Source organism: Scatophagus argus, chromosome 20, assembly GCF_020382885.2.
Source record: "Scatophagus argus isolate fScaArg1 chromosome 20, fScaArg1.pri, whole genome shotgun sequence".
Taxonomy (NCBI): Eukaryota; Metazoa; Chordata; class Actinopteri; family Scatophagidae; genus Scatophagus; species Scatophagus argus.
Window position 1 is genome coordinate 7,270,030 of NC_058512.1, and position 15,698 is coordinate 7,285,727.

At 38.6% G+C, this 15,698-nt stretch overlaps 1 long non-coding RNA gene across 1 annotated transcript; it reads left to right on the top strand.

Annotated features, from left to right (window-relative positions):
- The first annotated feature begins 449 nt into the window (after positions 1 to 449).
- LOC124052061 lies at positions 450 to 12,253 on the top strand. Its single transcript, XR_006841922.1, has 3 exons — positions 450 to 892; positions 5,100 to 5,206; positions 7,683 to 12,253. It is a non-coding gene; the product is annotated as an uncharacterized LOC124052061 (long non-coding RNA).
- The last annotated feature ends 3,445 nt before the right edge of the window (positions 12,254 to 15,698 follow it).

A 15,698-nucleotide genomic window follows, 5' to 3' on the forward strand; every position in this document is an offset into this window, starting at 1 on the left:
TAAAGATTGAACTGGATTTTTCTCTGATGTTCGGCAATGAAGTATCTGGAAGGTTTCTTGCAAAGTGGTTTTCATATTTCAAAAGTAAAGTCATCACAGAATACCAGAATCTTCCTTCAAAGCTTTATGTTGAGGAGCTGCTGACAGCCTTTGACCCTGTGACTGAGAATAAATCTGGTAAGTGTGGTTTGTTTTGGTTTGTTTTCTCTCCAGTTGCCACTTGAGTTTTTGCTCTCTCTTTTAATACACATTTTGTTTCTAAGGATGGGATGGTGATATGCTATCCTGTTGCTGTTATATCTCCTGTCCCCTACATCAAGAGGCCAGAAAAAATGAGCTAAGATGAGCTCAGCGTAAGCGGCAAACCACCTTTGTGGTTTGTCGTGATTTGTTAAGGTATTTACAGGTAGGTTTCTGTATTCTTTGAAGTTAATTTGATTAACAACAAAGAAAATACAAAGTTTGAGTTTATTTATGTAGTTTTAAAGTTAAAAAATATACCACATCTGATGACTATGTTTAATGTGCCATTTCAACTCCAGGAAGGAGCCAGCATCACTACTTTTCTTGAAAAAGTGGATCAAAGACAGCCCTTCCCCCTTTGCATTGGTCGGGACAAGAAGACAGTCCAAAGGTTCTTCATCATTGTGGACCAGAAGGCAATTCCATGCAAGGCTCAGACATCAGTGGCTGCTTTTGATGAGCTATTCAAAGCTCACTTCGTCTTCAGTCTATCCTGTGATGAAGCTCTCTGCAGTTTCTACACATTCATTCAAACAACCGTGTACAATATGGACGTTGGAAATGCAAAAGAAACCCTACGGGTCAAGGAACTTGGAAGGAAGGAAGCAAGACTACTGCGAGAGCGCTGATGTGTCATCTGTTTTGAAAGGTCAGAAAACGGTTAAAACATTCAAGTACGTTCAGTTCAATTCAATTCAATTTTCAACTTTCTCCAAAAGTTTTGAATTGAAGACCAGGTTGGAGATAGGCCTGTAGTTGGCTAAAACCCCTGGATCAAGAGTGAGCTTGAGAAACAGTTCTCCAGACATTTTCTCCTGAATATAAGGGTTTATCAAAACATAGAGCAAAATGTAAATCAACTAGACAATCCTTTTACAAAATTTAACACTGTGACAAAAAGGCAAAATTTTTATGATGAAAAATGGGAAATAGTTGAGCCTAAAGAACTTGTTCTTGGGGTGAAAATGGATACACGAAGAGATAGAACCACAGGGGTCTATAGTCAAATTCATGTCACAGACAAGTACATGAATGTACCGATTTTAGGTACACTAAAGTCAATATTCAAAAATAGAGAGTGCTTCTTTCAAGAGAAACTTAATTAAATGGGGATATACAAAGACATTAATGATGGGTCATATTTCCAAAACCATCCGTTATTCTCAAAACACAGCTACACTCTACAGATATTACTCTTTTATGACGATTTTGAAATGGCTAAATGGCAAAAAAAAGGGATCCATAAGCTGGCTGTGTTTATTTCACTTTCAAAAACCTTCCACCCAAGCTGAACTCTGTACTTATTAATATACATCTTGCAGCTCATTTCTACACAGAAGTTTATATACAGCCTCCATTTATCAAAAAACCTCTGTAATTGTTTGGCTCTGTAATTCAGGTCAAGGGAGATAATCTTGCTTTAAATGGATTGTTAGGTTTTGTTGAGTCATTCAGTGCAACACACTGGTGTGGGTTCTGTTTGACAAGTAAGGAAGAAAGTCAATCTGTATTTATTGAAAACATTCCTGGACTTATTCTGCACTCCAAAGAACTTCACATTGAACATTGCAATGCACTAAGCTAAGATCCTGCTCTATCAGCTGTTTATGGTGTTAAAAAAATCTTGTGTGCTCAATTCATTAGTATTATTACAGCACTGATAACTATGCTGTTGATATAATGCATGATTTGCTAGAGGCAGTCGTACAGTATGAGCTTTAGCTGTTTTTTTCAGTACCTGAAAATGGATACCTTTCTTTGCACATTTTGTCAGACAGGATACAGAGCTTTAATTATGGTTATACAGAACGTAAAAACAAACCAGGTGGGTTAAAAATGGACGACAACACAAAGCACTTAGGTTTAAATCCCATTCAGTCATGGTGTGTTTTGCGCAATATGCCTCTTATATTTGGTGATATAGTTGAAAGGGAAAATAGTCACTGGAACCTTGTTCTTCTTTTTTTGCAGATTGTTAATATTGTCTCTTATTCATATGTGGTGTATGAGATTCAAAGCAAAACATAATTTCTTTAAAAGAATCTATTAAAGTTAGTTACTGTGTTAAGAATTTGCTCAAAAAAAAAAAAGAAGAAGAAAAAAAATGCACTGGCACATTCAGTGACCTATGGGTTTTCAAAAAGATCTGCAACATTGTAATATATGAAAAGCATGCTTTTATAATAGATTGTGTTGTTAATATAGTGTATTTTGATGACCACTTTCATGCATTTTGTATAGAGGAGAAAAATAATGAACATGATGTCATCTGTGTTGATAAGTTGACTTATTTTAGACCCTTTGATAAACAATATTCTAATGACAGTGAGGCAGCATACATTGTTACATACTGTTGCATGTTAAAAGTATATTTTAAAAAGTTAATGTGGTGCAGAGTTTTAAAAATAAATGTTTTAACCTTAACCTGGCCTCTTTTTTTAATTATAGTTTAGTTGACATGTATCAGATAAAAGAAAAGTATTTTTACACCATACAGTGTAAATTAGATTCAACACTTGTAATAGCAAACAACACTGAGAAAGTTAATGTCTAACACTGGTTAATGCTGGAAAGTGTTCGATTTTGACTCTATGAATAGTAACTCATTTACAGTGTTAAGATATCAACACTTCAAAAAGAGTAAAATTAACACTTTGTGGTGTGGACCCATATAGATTAAAGATTAAAGATTAAAGTGACATATTTTGTCATTGGAGGGGAACTCACTCCAACGAAATTTGTTCTCTGCATTTAACCCACCCAAGTGACATGCACACACACACACAGCAAACCCGGGGCAGTGGGCGACCGCGTGCAGCGCCCGGGGAGCGGGGGTGGGGGTTAGTGGGGGTTAGGTACCTTGCTCAAGGGTACCTCAGCCATGGACACCGGGACGGGGAATCGAACCAGCGATCCACCGGTTACGGGTCCGACACCCTAACCACTGATCCACGACTGCCCCTGACAAAATATAGACAAAAGTGTTGGAATTTACTCTGATTGAGTTGATTTGGGTACGCTGATTTTGCTGTGTGGCTGACCTCTTCTCCCTTGTTTTCCTGTCTTTCTTACCACTACAATTCAATTGCAACTTCATGCAAATAAGTCTCCTGTCCTGCAGAGGAGAAAAGGTGGGAAACCAAATTGGATCGAATGTAATTCAGTTCACCAAGCGGGGAATGAATCGATAATGCTGAGAAATGGCTTTCGAAGGACTGAGTGCCCACCTTGGATGAGAGAAGTCCTCTGTTTACAGCAACCTGGGCCTATGTATTTTACGACAGGTTAATCAAGAATCACAGTACCTGGTGCTTCATTCCTGACATCTCTTCTTGCAGTGTTGACTGTGCAGCACTTCAGAAAGTGCCCTGCTTGTTTGCATTCTTGAGTGTGATAGGTTGGCTTGAATGGTTTTTCCACTGAACGTAGATTTACATTCTCATCTTTGTGCAATGTATTCACAGAATATAGCTGAGCAAACAAATCGGCATACTTTGTATTTACTCTGAGGCTCTTCAACTTACAAGATACAGTGTTTGTATACTTACACACAGATGCCATATAGTATCCAGCATATGCACTCAGAATTTTGTTGATTTTGTTTGTCTAACACACACACACACACACACACAAAATCACAAATCGGAAACAGATGACAACACATACATACTGAATATACAAATTTATTGTTATTTTACTTTTGTTTTGTTTTTTATTTCTGCTTCACTTTTCACAATTGAATACTGACAAATAACTGGGTGGCACTTCATTTCCATATTACTGGATAATTATAACATAATTATGCGGCTCTAATTACCCTTGTATTTTTATTTATAATGGTGCAGAATTTATTAGTGCAGATATGTAATAAACCATGTTGCAACAACTAAAGACGCTGCACGTGCACAGGGCGAAGACACAAGTGATCTGGATGGACCACAGAGCCAGTAGATTGCTGCTCTGCAATGACAACAGCCAGAAAAGGTTGTTTGGACATCTGATACGGACTCATTTTTCTTCCAAGAATTTCAGGTACTATCAAGTAAGAGGACACTCCAGCAGAGCACCTACTGGAAGGACTACATAAGAATGCTTAGAGATAAGAGTTTAAGAGGGAACTATAGGAAATAATATTGCGGTTACTGTGTTTGTTCTATAAAACAATGCTTTTTTTTTTTAGATACCTAGCTTGAAAATGGACAGCCGGACTGGCATTGCCAGAGGTACTTGCTGGCTGGGTGGCTTGTACCTGTTGAGACCCAAAAGCACCTTAAATGCTAAGATTTTTCTGTAAAATTTTCTGTATCTTTACTCATTACCATTTATAAGAACTTTGCTTTACATTTTGAAAGAGTTACTAAGACAAAGATTGATGAAAAGTAAATGTGTGCTTAAAGTGAAGTATTCTCTAACATAGTGAGACACAGCCCGGGAGATGTTGGGCCAGGGTGCTCCAGAGATTAAGAGACGTGTAGAATCTGTGTCAAAGTGGCTTTGAAGCTGATCGTCCAACACCTGAGTAAAAACCTTTATGCTGCCATATCTGCCACTTGCACATCATACCATTCAAATTAAGCTTAGCATAAGTTAAAGAAGGAAGACTCTCCTTATCTTAATCATTCAGTCTCATTGCACTCTCTCTCTCTCTCTCCCTCCCACTCTTCACCTGTTTCCTTGTATCAGCTGATAAGGGGTGTTTACGCTTGAAGTTAAACCAACCACATTTTGCCGAGCTCTCTATCAGACAATCATATCATTGCTATCAAACTTTAAAACTGTTCTTCACTCTGCTGCTGTTAACTGCCATTTCTGTGTAAATTGTCACAAACCTCTTTTTTCACCTCATTCACTTCCAGTTTCATCAGTTCCAGTGCCCAGGTATGAGCTCACCAGAAGCCCCATCCTCTTCACATCTATTCAGATCTCAGCATTGTCTTCTTCCAATCACTACCACCACCAGGAGGTATCCGGCACTACTCATGGCTTCATTCCCTTTAAATTATGATTCCTAATAAGGTAGCTATGGATGTATGTCTTCAGGGTGGCATTTTCTGTAAATTCTCTATATAGTTTACCAGCTACCAGGCAAAGCTGTGGAAAACAGGGATCCATTAGCAGACCATTAGCATTTTGTTTGAACAGTTCCCGGCTGCGTCTCTCTGCTTGATTTAGGATGGATGTGAGAGGGGATGGAGAGCAGAAGGGAAAAAGGCAGTCAAATAGATGGGGTGAAGTGAGGGAAAAGAAGGAGGCACAAAAAGTGGCTTTTCATCTCATGACAGCCACACCTCAAAGAGAAAGAGAAGGGATAGGAAAGCTGAGGGAAAGGGAGAGCTTAAGGATGCAAAGTGAGAATTAAAAAGATGTGGAATATTGCTGGTTGGGATCAAGAGAAAAAGGTAGTGGAAGGCGAGCTGCAAAGAAGCAAAAGAAAGCAGGGCAGAGGCAGTGACTGAGGAAAAAGGTAACAAGATATAGGAACAGAAGGAGAGAAAGGTAGCTACAACCTCACATACATTAAGAATGACTAATGAGGAGAGGTGTGATTAAAATTCCATTAGGCAATATTAACATTAAATAAATTTCAGTGTAATTAAACTGTCAGCGGCACAAGGAAAGGTTGCCTGTAGGTGACTGCAAAATCTCCAAAAAAATCACAGCAACGGTTTGACTTCTTCATTACAGTCGGAATGTATGGTATTTCCTCACTGGTCCTTATTGACTCATTAGATAGAGACCCATTTTCTGTGAACAAGCTCAGACAAGCCAAGTTTATGCTATCTACCCAGTGCTAATTGGCAGGCAAAGAAAGCTAAACAACCAGAGAGTTTGTCATCAGCTGGTGCAACAAGGCAGAGCTTAAAGTTGAGAAAATATTGGCCAGAGAAACAGACTACAAAGGGATGACCATGTTGCTGTTTCTGCCTGATGTGTAATATGTTTGTTATCTAGACTCATATGACCTTGAGAAGCCTAATATGCTGGTGTTAAGTTACTGTGACCTTGTTTTGAAGCGTTTTTCTTTTCTGGAGGTCAGAAATATGAAAAGCAGAAAAAAATGATAGCTTGGACTGTGGAAGAAACAAAAACATATAAAGAGCAAGAATTAAATAAATAACTAAAAAAAATAAATGGATTAAACCAAAATGGATCAAATCTAATATGACATGTTTTTTTTTTTTGGCCTGTGTGCCATTATGGAAAATATGTCTTGAGCATAATTTCATATCCAATTTCCTTATAATTCTGCCATGATTATTTTGAAACTTAATAACATGGACTGGAATTTAAAGATGCATTGGTCTGAGCAATGATCAGCCACTCAGCCTACATTTTGTAATAATGAGTGTAATGCAAAGAGGATAACCTGATTAATGTCAATGTAGCCATGGACATCGCTAATGGCACTTGAAAGTGCTGGACATAAAGACCGATGCACCCAGTGACTCAAGTCACCATACACAAGGAGTTTTGTGTTGCCCAGAGCAACACTGTCTGCTGCTCTTCTTTTTGCCCATTGAGAGGCATCCATGACAAACAGGCATGTCCGACAGAGTGCCTGCCACTGGCTTGCTGCCTTGCTTTCATGTATCCAAGCACAAAGCTGAGGCCAAAAAAAAAATTTTGAGGAAAAAGTTAGAGTCGGGAGACTAACAAAGTTAGGGAGAAAGCAAAAGAGAGAAAGTAGGGGTGAGGAGTTGAAAACAAACAAGACTCACGTTCACTGAGGCTCCAGTACTCGCGAAACAATGGATTGGAAATTAATGGGTTGGTCATACACACTTGATCTGATGCATCATTGGCAGTGGCCACCAGAGAGTCTGAGCACAATTAGAACTGGTTTTGGGGCACTGATTTTCTGATAGATGGCTACTTAGAGGCCCTATACCTCCTGAATAAGAAAATCAGGGCAGTGTCTGGGGATGTTACATCAATGCTACTCACGTAACATGCAGAAAATAGGGGGGATGACTGGCGGTAGGGGGGAGCCATGCTATTTGGAGTAAATCCACTGATGTACAATGCAGTGAGTGCACATAAGCGGCAGCGGAGAATGCAGACATAATACAAATGCAGGTACACAATAGCTCAGAAATAGTTTGGTTTCCTTGGGCAATTGTTGATTTTGTATTGTTTTTTAAGTGAAAAGAAGTTAATTCAACCTCTGCAGGGAACTCTCGAACATGACCTATAGGCTAAACCGCCTTCTATAGCCATCTATCCGTGTTTGCTTCAGAAATGTTTTCATTTCCTTGCACAACATTTCTAGTTCAGACATACTGTATTAATAGATAATTTTTATGCACTGCACTTCAGAGAAATAATCATAGGTATTCAGTGATATTCAGATCTGGGGACCGTGAATGTCAGTGCAAAACCTTAAAATCAAAATGCCAGATAATTATTTCTAAAATCTCTCTCTCTTCTTTTTATGTCAGATTTACCGTGTGTTACCTATTCAAATCATGCAAACTGAATCTGGGTGATGTGATCCGGGCTGACAGGGTTTTAGAAGGAATGCTGGACCCCTGCTGTAAAACTCCTATCCCTAAAAGAGGAATCAACTAATCTGTGCAAGTTATGCTTAGTGCACCCTAATTAGCTGCAACTGTTTCTAATCCAGTGAGTTTAAAGTATGCACTTCTTGTTACCAATTGTCAAGGAAAGAGCTTTCTGTCCAATTTGGAGCATCTTATGTCAGATAGCGCAGATGTAGTCAAAGCCCTGGATGTTAATGTCGTTGTGATGCTCTGGCCAACAGGCCGACAGCTTTCTCTGGCAATAAGATCAGTGCTTTGCGGTCCGGTGTGTGTCAGGATATGTTAGAGCTAAGCGTTTCATTGTGTCAGTTGGTGGCAGCTTGTAATTCAGGTTTGATAAAGGTGGCAGATTCATTGCTTTGAAAGTAAGGCTCATGACTTTAGGAATGTCAGGAATTTCATATTACACATCACTGAGAGACAGGGGCCTCCATCCTGGCTCGTCCCTGCAAGTGTGGTCAGGATTCATAATTTTTTACCACATGGAAGGACTTACTCGTTCGGGTTAGTAACATTACTACTACTACACTGTATCTGTCATATTTGTAGGATCGTTTGATCGTGCTATTAACAGGTTGCACCCTGTAGAAAAGTGTCCCATCTAAATTTATGTCTAAAAATTTATATTAGTTTTTGTCTTTCAGAAACCTTTGTCTTCTGTCACAAAAATGCTAAAAACAAAAACATCCAGCAAAGGTAAAATACACTGAAATTAATCCATTCTTCTCTCTATTCCTGAAATACTTAATATGCTCATGGTGCCACTCTGTATGAATTTTGGAAGACTAAGGAAATACTAAAATTCTGAATGTGTACAACATCACAATTTCTCAGCTGAATTAGGGGGAGCCTTCAGACAGAACAGCCTTGATGAACTTTTATGAAAAATTTGGCCTTGAAATCTAAGCTCATGTATCACATTTGAGTGTCAGAGTTTTTCCAGGTTCAAACTGAATCACCAGCTAGACTTGGAATACGCTGACAGACTGACAATTTGATGAGGTGCATGATTGGCATGGGGCACAGTCTCCTTTGTATTGTTGGTCGACTCGTCAGATGTACAGTGAATCGATATTTTCACGTTGTGATAGTAATTATGTATAGGAGCCCACATTCTGTGGGCAAAGAAGTAGTGGAGTAATATGCATTCTGTAAAGCAAAAAGCTTACACATATTTATAATTAGATCCATTGCGCTTGAGTGTTGCCTCCTCACAGTATCTATGCAGCTCTGTTTATAGCATGTTGCTAAGCATCAGACTGCCAGTCAATTTTCACCAAAACCAAAATAACTACTTAATGGATGGATAATGGATTTTTATATTTGAGTTTTCAGTCGATGCAGTTCTGAGCACAGTATTTGCAATAGTCAAGTTATTGTTGATATTTACATAGGAACAAGTGTATGACACCCCCTCTCGTCACACCCTCTATTTGGGTACGTTTCTTCCAAAAAAAAAAAGAAAAAAGGAAGAAACATCAGGAAGATCCACAGGGTAGAGATTTCTCTTCTAGAACATACAGTCTCATGGACCAAACAGACCAACAGAGTCATAAAATATATAGATCACAATGCCAAACCTCTGGTACATGGCAAAACTTTCAATTCAGTAAAAACAGACAAGATGCATTTTGCTTTGACAGAACAAAAATATATTTTAGAAGTAACTATTTAAATAAAATTGAGAATTGATACGAATTGCTTTGCATTGGCATGCCAGATTTTAATTGGTGATATTTGAAATTTTACTTCCTAACTTCCTAGCTCAATGTCCTGATATTTTCTATGAAGCTAGGGAAGCTTCACACATGTCTGTGTGGATGGGCTCACGAATCTATTGTCTACAAAAGGCCCCAAAGTGAGCAGTGAAGCCATTAATGAGTAGTCTTTGGAATATTTAAGCCTATTAACAAAACATTACTTGTGTCCTTCAGATTTGGACAGTAGAAGTCTGCATTTCTCAGCTGCTTGTGGAGGAGTCTTTGGAACATCCTTGTTTCCACATTATGATGTATTCAGTCTTGAAATATTGACTCTAAAGGATGCATCCCCTGAATAAAAATTAATTGAGGCCAAATTAAGTCCCCTTGTGAAATATTGCTTGGCCTGTCCTGTGAAGTTAGCTTTGAGCAGACCTGCATACTCTTCTCTCCACTTCTACCTCAGATAATCACACCATGTGATTGATTCTGCGGTTTCTCTGGGTGGCACTTGGCGTTCAGTGAAGTCCAAGGCATGTTGGCAAAGTCAATGGCTCAACATTTTTGGCATATTGGATTATGAATTCCTTCACTGGCTGAAAAAATGGGAGCTGAAAATGAATGAGTAGCGCAGTCCTAACCTTGCTGAAGTGTTTGCTCTAACCTTTATCAAAACTGATAGTATACTGTAGATATTTATACTGTTGTACTATGATGACTGATAACACTTTTTTATATGATGGACTAATTAAAATAAGACTAGTAACTAGACATTATTTCTGAGCAACACATTAGCATGTTCCCATTGACTTGGATATTGCCAAGGTCTGTTATCTTTTTTGGTGTTACTTTTAGAGATGAATAATATTGCAGTGGAACAGTCAAACATTTAAGTGTCATTATGTACTAATAAAGCAGTTTTGTATTATGGTTCATTAAAGCTATGCCTCCAAATACGTAATGACAAATAATCATTTATTACGTGCTGCAGCTGTGCATTAAAATTGCATTTCCTGTGGACCCTTACGTCACAGAAGGGCTTCCTCAGCAAATTAGAAATTCAAACAACTGTCAAAAAGTCTTCAAAGAATAGCCAGATGGTGAATATCTGAGCTGACAGCCAGGGAGCTCGTGTTCTTTGTCACCAAAACTGACTCAAACAAGGACATAACATGAACGGCAAGACACAAAACAAAACTGAGGCTTGTTTCTTTTGAAATAACATGGATTGATAACCATTTAAATAAATGAGAAAATACTGATGCTGTAAAAACACTTCTATTACGTAATTAGAATGACAACAGCAGGGGATAGTATAAAGGAGAAGACCGTGGTATTGGCCACTGTGGTTCACCATCAATAGAGGTTTGCAATCACAAAAAGGTCATCCCATTGTGTCCTGGCAAGGCAGGGGCTCTTTGAAAAGAGCAATTACAGCATTCAGCGCTGCCAGGGCCCTGACTTATATCTCTTCAGAGAGTCTGCTCTACACATAGTCCATTTTGCTTTTGCCCTATTTACTATCATTCTGTCTTCACATGCTGTTCTGAGCTCTTGTTACGACTGCTGTGGCTTCCAGTACAAAGACCTAATTAAAGTAATAGCAAGGGATAAACAGATAAACAAGCTGGCAGATGAACTGCAGGCCATGACGGCAGTTTGATAATATGTAAACCTCCCACGCTGCTTGCATAAAATCCATCTCAACCAGCCAGTTAGCAAGTCAGGAAGACCAGCCAAGGGCTACACCAAAGCTGATTACAAATAAGCATTAATATGATACAGCTCTGTGTAATTATTTAAGAGATGTCCAGTGGTCTCATAAAACATGCCATTAAAATTAAGTCAAATTCGATTTCAAATATATTGTTGAACTTGCATTTGAACATGTTTAAGCATCTATATGGGTGTGTATGTGAAGTGTGAATGTATTCAAAGCATGTGCAGTAGCTCCAGGCGAGATAGCAGAATAGGGAACGGGTGACTAATGAGAACTTGTTTTACCACCGTTGCCTTGACTCTCTGGGTGTAGTGCTTTATCGTGACTGTGCATCAAGTCCGTCGTTTAACCATGGGACCCTGTCTTCACAAGGAAGGGCTTGACGCAGGTGTCGGAGAAGGATTGCAGAGATCCAGGAATCTGTTGTCGTCCTTGATACTGCATAGTCCAGGATTATTGATCCAAGGAAACACACTCAATCATGACTGTGTGCTTTCTGTAGAGCCAGCAAAAAATTCCCTCGCCTGAAAATGAGTCCCAAGGAGCAACCCCCTTCAGGTTTCCAAACACAAAGAAACACAGAAAACACATATAAAAATGTGTGAGCATGCAGCTTTTAATCTTGTCCTGAATTGCTGAAACTGAAGAGAGTTCAGTTTGCACATGTGAGAGAAAGAAACAGTGATGTGAAAAGGGAAAAGAAAGTAAAGACACAGATACAGCAAGTGTGAATGTTTTTTTTTTCGGTCTGTTTGTGTTGTTTGTTTGATAGACTGGTGACATACACAGGCCTGTCAGTGTATCATGGGATAGGCTCAGTGCTATAGGAGAGGAATGTATGGATAACAATAATTACAAAAACAATGTGATAAGACATTTATTTTTGCGCTTCATACCTGAGAAACAATGTGATTTAGTAATACAATAGTGGTACAAAAAAAATAAAATAAATTAAAACATTTTCAACCTAAGTCACAATCACGTAGGAGGGAATATATTGGTAGAATTACCTCTACTGACAGTAAGTGTGCGTGTGTGTGTTGTGTGTGTGTGTGTGCAGTTCTAAGTTCTGAGTCTCAAGTGTAAAAGAAAGAGAATAAAGTTAAAGGACAATAGAGAGAGGAGGGAGGCAATGAAGTGAAATATTGAAATGCACAAAAGTACAAAGAGGGATTCTGATCTGCAGAACTTGAATAATCGACGCAGAGTTAACACTGTTGGAGGCGCATGGATATTTTCGGTTAAGTAACTGAACTTGAACTTCTGCAGCGCCTAATGGAGTGTAGGTGAGATGAGAAGGAAGGAGAGGAGAAAGGACGTGACCTGTTTAGGTTGACGGATGATATCAGTCAGGACTGGCTTGTATGCTGTTTGTCCAATGCAGGAAAAAATGATTAACTTTTGTGTGGTGATTTTTCTGTATAGGGCATACAAAACAATAAAAGTGTCTACATTGTTATTAGTTGTATAACATTAATATGTATTACCTCTGTTTTTTAACAGGCTATGTGCTACAATAGCATAACAGCATCGTAGGGCCGTAAGGTCGAAAAAATAAATGAAAATACAAAATTTTTTAGATTAAAATCTTAAAATTATTAGAGCAAAAACTCTGATATAAAGTTGCAAACTTAAGAGAGGAAAAAAAAAAACCCTGTTTTTTACACTATATCATTATTAGCAACATCTGACACTAAAGCACCAACATACTGTGTCGAAGCAGTCACAGCTACTGCACAGACAGAAACACTAATACATCTGATAACTGAAAGCTGTAATACGAGACAGCTGTCACTCTGAGTTCGTGTATGCATGAATCATCCTCCTGCCATTCGCCTGAACACATTATTTTCTGTAATTTGAACCTGTACCTGCATGGACATTTCACTGTGCCTCTACTGGTCCCTGTAGGCTATACAGGCTGTTTCTTTAGCTTGATGATAAGAGAGGCTTTCACTAATTCATAACATCCATACGCCCTCCATATCCATTAATATCTCAGACAGTATATATGTTTTGTTTTTCTCATAAAATTGCAACTGTTAATTTTTTGGACTGCAACAGCATGTTCCAATACATGAGCAGAGCATTAACATCCAGCAAAAAACAATACATATAAATGTCAACGAATTTAAGCATAAATTTAAGTGTCTGTTATTACTGACACTGTGCCCAGGGTCAGATGCATCATATTCAACAGCAGTTCAGTCAGAATTGTATTTTGTTGTATAGGTGAACATATGGAGGGAGCCCTTTCATCAGCATTGAATTAATTAATCTGATGGACTGATATGAGCAGAATTCTGATAGCATGAGTCACAAATATTCAGAGCAGAGTCCTTCACAGCTGCTGAGCGCACAGTGGATAATGCTGCAAAGACTTTAAGACTATGATGACAAAAATGTGCATGAATCTCAAGCAACACCATAAGGAATTGAACCAAGACAAGGTCGGCAATCCGTCAGTCATACTTGTGAGTGAGAACCCGACATACTTAAATTCCTCATGTGGAGCAACAACTCAGTTCCAGCTGGGGACCATCCACCTTTTTCTAGCAGAGCATTGTGACACAAGAGAGACACCAAACCATCTTTTTGTTAAGCATGTGGATCTGACGCCGGAACAGAAATGAATACTGAAATTTAGTGATCATTTAGCAATAATACAGAGTAAAATCACTTTTACAATTTTCCAGCTGAGGTCTTTAAATTGCTTCTTTTGTCCAATCAACGGGCCAAAACCAAAAAAGATATTTAATGAACAATGTGAAGCAGAGAAAAGAAAAAAAGAAAATCAGAAAATCCTCTCATTTGAGGAGCTGCAACCTGGGATTGTGTGACAAACGACTTCTGAGATTAATTAATTCATCAAAATTGTTGTTTCGAATACTTGATTCTAATCCTTTTAAGCACTAATTGAATTCAATAAACGCTAATCGTTTCAGCTGTAGTTGAATGCATTCTTCCACACTTCTTTCGTGCCTCTTTTTTCTCCTTTTCATTTCCTTTGCAAAACCAAACACTGTGGGACACAATCAGAGACAACTGCCATTGTCACTCTCATCACTTGCACGTAAGCCCTTGTCCGACCCCAAGGACGAGTGCACTCAATAACTGTCCCTGTCCAGACACGGTAAGCCGGTGCCACAATCCCTTAAACCCCTGAACTCTGACATGCTTCAATGAGGTACATGAAGCCTCCTCCCTTGGGAGATTAAATTTAAACTCTCTCCCGCTAAACTCCTGATTAATTGGATTTTTTAAAACTCTGATAATCTGCGCTGTTGTGTATTGTCCTCAAGCTGTGGTAAGTGATAACATCAGGCATTACCAACGAGACGTGACAATGCTCCAGATCAGGAATTCTAGACAGAGAAATGGTGATATGGTGACAAAGGCCTTGGACGTGTTTCTCAAGCAACTGCCCTCAGTGATGAGGCTGGTGCATCACCTTCATTCTTCACATTAAAACCTAATCAGAGAGTTGAAAATGCAATTTCTGTCACTGCTGGGAACAAAGTTTTAGACCCTTGTTGCTGCTTATTTCATTTCAGCCACTACTTTTATTTATTTATGAATTCAAGATAAAGGTGTCAACTCAGTTTCCTTTTGCAAGGCGATTATCTGTCATTTCCTCCCTATCTGCCGCCTGTGTCCTACATATGGTTCCGTATTTACCCTTCAGAATTTCTTTATTTTGTGTTGAGTTTCAGATTTGATTTTGTTTTGTGTTTTGTTGTTTGTCATTTAACTTATCGTTTGTTTTAGTAGCTTACTTTGTCACATACAAACTCCAAAATTAATAAATGTTATGGCAGTGTAACTGGCTACAGGAATACATGATACATTTTAAAATGTAGCAGCTATCTATCTATCCGTCTATCTATCTATCCGTCTATCTATCCATCTGTGCTACACTGCACTTGTTTACTTTGACTGAAGACTATTGTAATCCCTGAGGTGAGCTGAGATGCTGGAGTAAAAAATTCTCTGTGAAGTGAGAACTAGAAATATAACTTGCCGAGTTTGTGTGTTTTGAGTGTTTCTGTGTATACTTGGAGTCTGATCGTGATGCTGTGCAGTCACATACCGTGCCATACACTGGTTCCACTTTATAGGTTTTCCAGCAGAGTAATTGAATCTCTGGCTCAGCTGACCTTTAGCCTCAATATGGACTATCTGTTCTCTTTATATTGAATCGAGCCGTTCATTGTCCTTTTTAAATGGTTACAACTGTTGTTGTAAAAATGTTTTTGAACTCAACTTTATATTTACAATTATGTCGTTATGGGTAAATACACTATATACTTTACCAGTGTTATAAAGTTTACTAACTACAGTGGCAAAGTATATATATTTTCAATACACATCTTCCGATGTAACAAAGCCTTTTTGTGACAGCTGTTACAGAGGACACCTTTTGTTAATGGTTCACCACCCAAGTGGCCTCGGAGATCCTCCTCAAGTGTCATTTAGCCACAGCTGGCGATGGAG